Source organism: Perca fluviatilis, chromosome 15 (genome assembly GCF_010015445.1).
Source record: "Perca fluviatilis chromosome 15, GENO_Pfluv_1.0, whole genome shotgun sequence".
Classification (NCBI taxonomy): Eukaryota; Metazoa; Chordata; class Actinopteri; order Perciformes; family Percidae; genus Perca; species Perca fluviatilis.
Window position 1 is genome coordinate 34,998,271 of NC_053126.1, and position 9,089 is coordinate 35,007,359.

A 9,089-nucleotide genomic window follows, 5' to 3' on the forward strand; every position below is an offset into this window, starting at 1 on the left:
AAACAAAATCAAACCAAACAAAACTAAGTTGGGTGTCAGAAAGGTACCAGCCTTCCAGACGAGAGCAAGAGGCAGACCTTTGGAATCACCCAGTTTATATAGACTCCCCGCAGGTAAGGCCAATCCCTTAACGAGATGGGAGGAGCCAGTCAGGGCCAACTGAAAGAGGGGAACAGAGACAGGCCAAAACAGGTAGGCTAGTCATATACTGGAGTAGTCAATTCAGCACATTAATTTGTTACCGAATTGAAACTGAAGTATTTTTGTGAAAATGTAACAATATACTGAACCTTTGGATGCTAATTTATTTTATTTTATTTTCAGGAAATATTGTTCTTTGTCTTGTGTGGTCATTCAATATTGCATTAATTTCTGCCTCCTGTTCGAGTCTGGTCTCCCATGATTCTGGTCCATCGTAATTTTTACTACTACTACTACCTCCACTAATAGTAGTTTTTATGAGCTTTTCCCTACATTAACATCGGAGAAGAAGAAGTTTAAGGAACTGATGAGATAACATTCACTGGAATTGTAATTCTTATGAATTCATGTGACAAATTTGATTGATTGATTGATTGATTGATTGATTGATTGATTGATTGATATCCAAATCACTTCATATACTTTTACCTTGTGTCTGTCTCTGTGTGGACTGACATAATGTGAGCTAATTCTTCCTGATTCCTCCACAGAGTGGACCAGGAGAGCTCAGATGTTCCCAGTGGTCAGTCTGCCCAGCAGCATAAAACACTCCTGGACTCCATATTTATGGTCTGTACATGTGCAACCACTACTTTTACATATATTCTGTTCACAATCATCTCCATGCTGCACTTTTTAGACCAGTGGATTGTCAGTCTGTCCAACATGGATCTGATGTTTGCTTTCATAATTTCAGTATGATTTGTCATTCATATAATCTTCTATTCCAGCTGCTGGAGGAGAACATTGGCACTTTTGTGAAGAACGAGCTGAAGAAGATCCAGAAGGTTCTGAGTCCAGATTACCCAGAATGCTTAGAGAGTCAGAGCGAGGATGAGAAAGTGTTGGACGGTGAGGATGAAGAGCAGAGGAGGAGCAGCAGAGAGGCATTTCTGAAGATCACACAGCACTTCCTGAGGAGAATGAAGCAGGAGGAGCTGGCTGACCGTCTGCAGAGCAGTAAGAGGATATCCCTAAAGATTTAACATGCTGGATAAATGGGACATTTACTAATGTCTCAAGAAATGAACCAAAATATATTCATATATTGTTTGAGAAAACTAGATGTCAAAATATGTTCTTTGAGTAATAATCTTCTTTGTTGTGTGTTCGTTTAGGAAGTCTTGCTGAAGGCGGTAAGCGTAAGCTCAAATCTAAGCTGCAGAAGAAGTTCCAGTGTGTGTTTGAGGGGATTGCTAAAGCAGGAAACCCAACCCTTCTGAATCAGATGTTCACAGAGATCTACATCATAGAGGGAGGGACTGCAGAGGTCAATGATGAACATGAGGTGAGACAGATTGAAACAGCATCCAGGAAACCATACAGACCAGATACAACAATCAGACAAGAAGACATTTTTAAAGCCTCACCTGGAAGAGATGAACCAATCAGAACAGTGATGACAAAGGGAGTGGCTGGCATCGGGAAAACAGTCTTAACACAGAAGTTCACTATGGACTGGGCTGAAAACGAAGCAAACCAGGACATCCAGTTCACATTTCCATTCACCTTCAGAGAGCTGAATGTGCTGAAAGAGGAAAAGTACAGCTTGGTAGAACTTGTTGATTGCTTCTTTAGTGAAACCAAAGAAGCAGGAATGTGCAGGTTTGAAGAGGTCGTGTTCATCTTTGACGGTCTGGATGAGTGTCGACTTCCTCTAGACTTTCAAAACACTGAGATCCTGACTGATGTTACAGAGTCCACCTCAGTGGGTGTGCTGCTGACAAACCTCATCAGGGGAAAACTGCTTCCCTCTGCTCGCCTCTGGATAACCACACGACCTGCAGCAGCCAATCAGATCCCTCCTGAGTGTGTTGACATGGTGACAGAGGTCAAAGGGTTCACTGACCCACAAAAGGAGGAGTACTTCAGGAAGAGATACAGAGACAAGAAGCAGGCCAGCAGAATCATCTCCCACATCAAGACATCACGAAGCCTCCACATCATGTGTCACATTCCAGTGTTCTGTTGGATCACTGCTACAGTTCTGGAGGACGTGTTGAAGACCAGAGAGGGAGGAGAGCTGCCCAAGACCCTGACTGAGATGTACATCCACTTCCTGGTGGTTCAGTCCAAAGTGAAGAACATCAAGTATGATGGAGGGGCTGAGACAGATCCACACTGGAATAAAAAGAGCAGGAAGATGATCGAGTCTCTGGGAAAACTGGCTTTTGAGCAGCTGCAGAAAGGCAACCTGATCTTCTATGAATCAGACTTGACAGAGTGTGGCATCAATATCAAAGAAGCCTCAGTGTACTCAGGAGTGTTCACACAGATCTTTAAAGAGGAGAGAGGACTGTACCAGGGGTACAAGGTGTTCTGCTTCGTCCATCTGAGTGTTCAGGAGTTTCTGGCTGCTCTTCATGTCCATCTGACATTAATCAACTCCGGAGCCAACCTGCTTACAGAAGAACAAAAAACATCCAGGCTGTCTATCTTCAGAGACAAAACAAGTTTCTACCAGAGTGCTGTGGACAAGGCCTTACAGAGTCCAAATGGACATCTGGACTTGTTCCTCCGCTTCCTTTTGGGTCTTTTACTGCAGTCCAATCAGACTCTCCTACGAGGTCTGCTGAAACAGACAGGAAGTGTCCCACAGACCAATCAGAAAACAGTTGAGTACATCAAGAAGAAGATCAATAAGAATCTGTCTGCAGAGAGAAGCATCAATCTGTTCCACTGTCTGAATGAACTGAATGATCATTCTCTAGTGGAGCAGATCCAACAGTCCCTGAGTTCAGGAAGTCTCTCCACAGATAAACTGTCTCCTGCTCAGTGGTCAGCTCTGGTCTTCTTCTTACTGTCATCAGAAAAAGATCTGGACGTGTTTGACCTGAAGAAATACTCTGCTTCAGAGGAGGCTCTTCTGAGGCTGCTGCCAGTGGTCAAAGCCTCCAACAAAGCTCTGTACGTGCACACACAACTATCCAGATTAAATGGAGTTTTTCTTTATTCAGAAAATAAATAACTTTTGTTTCTCATGTATTGCTGATTCCTCTTCAGGCTGAGTGGCTGTAACCTGTCAGAGAGAAGCTGTGAAGCTCTGTCCTCGGTTCTCAGCTCCCAGTCCTCTAGTCTGAGAGAGCTGGACCTGAGTAACAACGAGCTGCAGGATTCAGGAGTGAAGCAGCTGTCAGCTGGACTGAAGAGTCCACACTGCAGACTGGAAACTCTCAGGTTAGTGTTTGTGTAACAATGGAAATTAAACAAACTTATGATGCTGTACCCTCCTAACCGTAAATGCATGTTTTGTTTAAAACACCGCCAAAGAAAGACCACTTACCCTAGAAAGGAGCTGAAAAAAAGGTTTTTGTCGTTGGTTTCTCAAAATTCGTTCTTGATGCGTCTCGCTAGAACCAGCCGACAGTAGGCTTGACTTTTGTTTTTCCTTTTTTATGTTTTATGCTATAATCACTGTGTTATACTGCTCAAGGGCGTAACTCTGGGTTTAACATTGAGGGGGTGAGATCTCCACTGAGGGTGTAGTCTAATTATATATATATATATATATATATATATATATATATATATATATATATATATATATATATATATATATATATATATATCTCATATGAAAAGTACAGTATGGGAGAACACATGAACTTTAACATCTAACCAGTAGTGCAATCATTAAAAGTGGCTTTCCTTTATAGCAGTGCATAAAAAAGACAAAAAACACAGAATTCAGTATGATCATGTTAAGTCCATTATTAAAGTGCATTAGAAAATAACGTACAAAGAGTTCGGAGAAATCAGACAGTCTATAGTCCATATAATAGTATATTATAATAACAGAATGCAGTATGATCTATAGTGCATTGTTGAGGTGCATTAATAAACTGCTCAGAGGTAGTCAGACAGTCCATAGTCCATGTGCAAAAGGAGAGGGGGCGGAGCGAGGCGGCGCTGGGTCATCACAGCTAACGACAATAGAAGGACAGAAAAATAATAAAATATTGAGTATACTGTGTGAAATTTGTTTTTACTTTGCTTGCCAATTACATTGCATTTAGAAAGTCAACCACTTATCATGTTTTATAACAGTTAATATCTTTCTTTCACATTATGATAAGATACTCAGGGGTTTGAACTGGCCAGTTTTAATTACTATCCCCCCGTAAATTATGCCTGATACTGCTTAAAAGACATTTAGGAGCTATTCCTGCTTCTGGTGCTTGTTTTTGCAAGTGTGCAGACAGGGCCAGTGCCAGTAGTAACATGAACAAGAGCAAAACGTTAACAAATGGCTTGGTTTTCACAGGGTTAAATGTGGCAGCCATGTTGTACTGAAGGAGTTAGCATAAGCTTTGTGATAAGCAATAGTTGGAGCACACTTCCCACTACCCCATCTTAAGAACCTCCGGTATGTCAGAGTGAACCTCATCTGGCTGGTGTGTGTGTATGTGTGTGTGTGTTTGTGTGTGTGTGTGTAGTCTGTCATTCTGTCTGGTCTCAGTGGAAGGCTGTACTTCTCTGGCCTCAGCTCTGAGCTCAAACCCCTCCCATCTGAGAGTGCTGGATCTGAGCTACAATCATCCAGGAGACTCAGGAGTGAAGCTGCTGTCAGCTGGACTTAAGGATCCAAACTGGAGACTGGACACTCTCAGGTATGGACATATGGACAGACAACAGCCGCTCTCCCACTGTTTCTCTGTCACTAACTGATGAACTCTGGTTCATGATTAATGGAGGATCTGAGTGAAGGTGTATGAAGTTTATTCTGACTTTGTTTCTTCCTGCAGGATGGACCATGGTGGACAACAGAGAATGAGACCTGGTGTGAGGAAGTGTGAGTGTGTTTAAAGTTTGATTCATGAGAACTCAGCTGCATGTTGCACTAGATTTGTACATTTTCTTAACTGAAGTACGATGATTCATTTCTCCAGAGAGTTTCTTTCAGTGTGGCTGGAAAGACGTTAGAATTCAACTCCCCGATGCTTTTATTTATTTTTACTTCATGTCATCTTACTTGATTTCTTTCTTCAAAAGAAACAACAAAAATATGAACTTGCACATAACAAAATGTGTTTTGAATTTGGTTTTCTCGTTTTTCGCTTGGAAACAAAAAACAAACCGCAGACCATTTGATTTTATACTAACTCAAAAATCTAAAAACTCATGTGACTTCCGTCTTTGGTTTCAAATGATCAAACAAATTGAACACAGACTATTTCATTCTTCAATCCAAAAGGAATTGCCAAAAAAGAAGAAAAAAAACGTTTTTTGTTTGACACCAGAAACAGTTTTTTTTTCTCCTTTTTTTCTTTTGAAACAAACAAAAAAAATGTGTTTCATTTTTTAATTAAAAATGAATTACAGATTATCCAATGATACCCAGACTGTTGTTGCCTTCTATGAATCCGACTTGACAGAGTGTAAGTTTGACAGATATAAGTTGATGTGTTTCTTCAGTTTTCTTCTCCAGATGTTTTAATAACTTAGTGTTTAAAACCTACACAATATAATTAATGTCACAAAGATGTTGAAAAGTAGAATAAAGTGAGTTGAGGTGGATTTACCTTCCAGTTCCTCCTTGAATGGAGACATGGGACCAGTTCTAGGACACAAACGCACAAATACTTTCACTCATAAACTGGTATTTCTATAAATAGAAGGTGTGCACATCACACTGACTTCAGACCAGCATACACATGGTTTAAGAGACAGCTGCAGGTGATCAGGTGGAAATGGAAAACAGGCTGGGAGACAGAATCTTAATAATAAAACATTTTTTGTTGTGAATGAATTGTTATAACTGGATTGTTGATGTTAAAGTTTGTTAAACATCATTCACAGCTGAATATGAAATGAATGTTTCAATGATTTTCTTTCAGTAGTTATCAGTAAAGTTGTTAATAGGGATGCACCGACTCCAGATTTTTGGGGCTTGGGGCTATTCGGCCAATCTATATTAAGATTCTGCCGAATCTGAAACTGAATACCGAATCCTACTCCTATCATCAGTCCATTAACACAGTAAACACATTAATGAAGTAAACAACATCCACAGCCTCTAAAATAATTCAATGTAACAACTTAATGTTGAATTCACACGCTCTTTTCATATCATAGGAAAGCACATCGCTATCGCCAGATGAGTGACAATTTTGTTTGGCAAATTTTCGCTAACCAGTGTATTATTAAGGTGTTGTGAAATGTTTGTTTAAAGCACTTAAATAAGAAATTCATGTTGCTTAGTTTAAAACAGTCTAAAGGAAATGGTAAATTAGTGTAATTAAAACTCACTATTTAAATTATTTACAGTACTTGATTTACAGCGGATATGTGAAAAGGTACACACCCTTATTTGTTTAACAGACCTTAAACAACCTTATTTGTTTAACGGTAAATAAGCTTTTTAATTTCACCCACCCAACATGCCTTCTGTAGTGGAATGGCTTTGAATGACGAACAAAATCGCTTGTCTTTTACCGGGGATTTCCACCAGATGCGTAACGGCTGCATAATGGCTCCGAAACGGCGGCGGAGTCATTAGGTTTCCATTAAAGTCAATGCGTGTATTTCCACTGACTGCATAACGGCTGTGTTCCGACTCCGTCCAGCTCCGGCGGTCCGCAGCCCTCCGGAGCAGATACGCAGAGCTTCTATTTTTGCCGGACACCGGAGAGCTCCGCAGCAATTCAGCACACGGCTGATAGTGCAGGACAGGAAGTCGAGCACAGAAACTAAATAAAATACACCGTGCTCACGGCGGATCATATTTCCCTGCACTACACCGTGAAAACTTCTCCTCTACTCCTCTGGATGGAAACTAACTGTTGTTGGTTTTGTGGTTCTATTCTACCTGAATTCGCGAGAACTTGTGGGTCCTCATGACTGCAGCTGTTAGTCATGGCCGCAGCCGTGCCGCAACAAATCCGGACCTGGTGGGTATTGACGGACAGCGGAGCACGCAGCAGACACGCAGCGGAGCCGGTCCGCAGCCGTTACGCATCTGGTGGAAATCCGGAGTTACTGTGAACATTTACTGTTCAATATGTTGCTGTTTTACACACAAGAAAGTGAACAACTTAAGCTTGACAGATATGTTTCGCAAACCGTCACAGGAAGTGCTTTTATTTTGAAGTAGCCTACATGGAAGTAGTCTGTTGTGTAGTCTTGCAAGCTTACTGAGATGAATGTGAGACACTACAGGCAACACATGTCCGTCAAGCTTAAGTTGTTCACTTTCTTGTGTGTAAAACTGCAACATATTGCACAGTAAATGTTCACAGTAAAAGACAAGCGTTTTTGGTCATCATTCAAAGCCATTCCACTACAGAAGGCATGTTGGGTGGGTGAAATTAGAAAGCTGACGTTCGCTAACCAGCAGCAGCCGAGTAGGGTTCAGTGGGAAAAAATTCTAAGGTTCGGCAGAAACCGAACCCCATCAAAAAGCCCAATGGGTTTTGGTGCATCCCTAGTTGTTAATATATCATCAGATGATAACCTGCAGCCGTATTGTGTCCTGTACTCTCCATCAGATGTCTGTAAACTGGAACTGGACACAAACACAGTAAACAGAAAACTAAAACTGTCTGACAACAACAGGAAGGTGACACATGTGAGAAAGGATCAGTCATATCCTGGTCATCCAGACAGATTTGACTCCTGGCCTCAGCTGCTGTGTAGAAATGGTCTGACTGGTCGCTGTTACTGGGAGGTCGAGATGAGAGGAAGGGTTGAAATATCAGTGAGTTACAGAGGAATCAGGAGGAGAGGAGCCAGTGAAGACTGTAGGTTTGGATGTAATGATCAGTCCTGGAGTCTGTTCTGCTCGGATGATGGTTACTCTGTCTGGCACAATAACAGAGAAACAGCCCTCCTACTCCCCCTCTGTCTCTAACAGAGTAGCAGTGTATGTGGACTGTCCTGCTGGCACTCTGTCCTTCTACAAAAGTTTCCCCCCTCACTGATCCACCTCCACACCTTCAACACCACATTCACTCAACCTCTTTATCCTGGGTTTATGGTCTGCCCTGGTTCCTCAGTGTCTCTGTGTCCTCTGCAGGAATGATAGCCAATGTATAAAGCTGAGTGAATGTGATGTACTTTAAGTTTTTGGTATATTTGTGGCCATATATATGAGCTGTAACAAAAGCTTCTTTGAAAATAATTTCTTTTGTAATACATCCATCGCCATCGGCATATCCAGGGTCGGGTTGAGGGGGTGAGGGGTGGGGGTGGGGCGGAAGCAGCTCCAGCTGTTTTGTTTTTTAATAAACTTTTATATGCAAGTAAGAACAACTGAGGCTCGGAGACTGACTAAATATTAAACATCATCTGAAATCTGGTAACCTGAGGATTCATTTGAAATGCAGCTCAGCGCTGAGCTGCATTTCAAATGAATCCTCAGGTAAGTTTATCTAGTCATAAATCCAAATAAGAAATTATTGATTAATTTATATACATGGTTAAAAGTGTATGAGGGCCTTGTACATTTAGATATAAGTTGTTGATGACCATTCTGTTGTTTCATCAGTTTTTGGGGTTGATACTAGTTATACACAGATTTTTATATTTAATTATTTTTATTATATGTTTTATTCATTCATCAAACAAATAAATGAATGCAAACACAAAATGTCAAGTCCTTTCTACCAAACAAACATTGACAAAAGAAATATTGAAAAAACATTAAAACAGTAAACAGTAAAATGAAACATACACATTAATGCAGCAGTAATATTAATCCAAAAACATCAGATGTATTAGAAAAATGCTGACAGGGAACATTTTACTGCACAGTGGATGATAATACTTTAACTTTAGTAATGTTTTAAATGCAGGACTTTTATTTGTGGAGTATATTTTACAGTGTATTAGTACTGTTGCTGCATTTAAGGAACTAAACACTTGTTGGCGGTTGGTGGAAACCCTCTTCG

At 40.8% G+C, this 9,089-nt stretch overlaps 1 pseudogene; it reads left to right on the forward strand.

The window, feature by feature from the left end:
* Positions 1–939: 939 nt before the first annotated feature.
* LOC120574903 lies at positions 940–8,360 on the forward strand (annotated as a pseudogene).
* Positions 8,361–9,089: the final 729 nt, after the last annotated feature.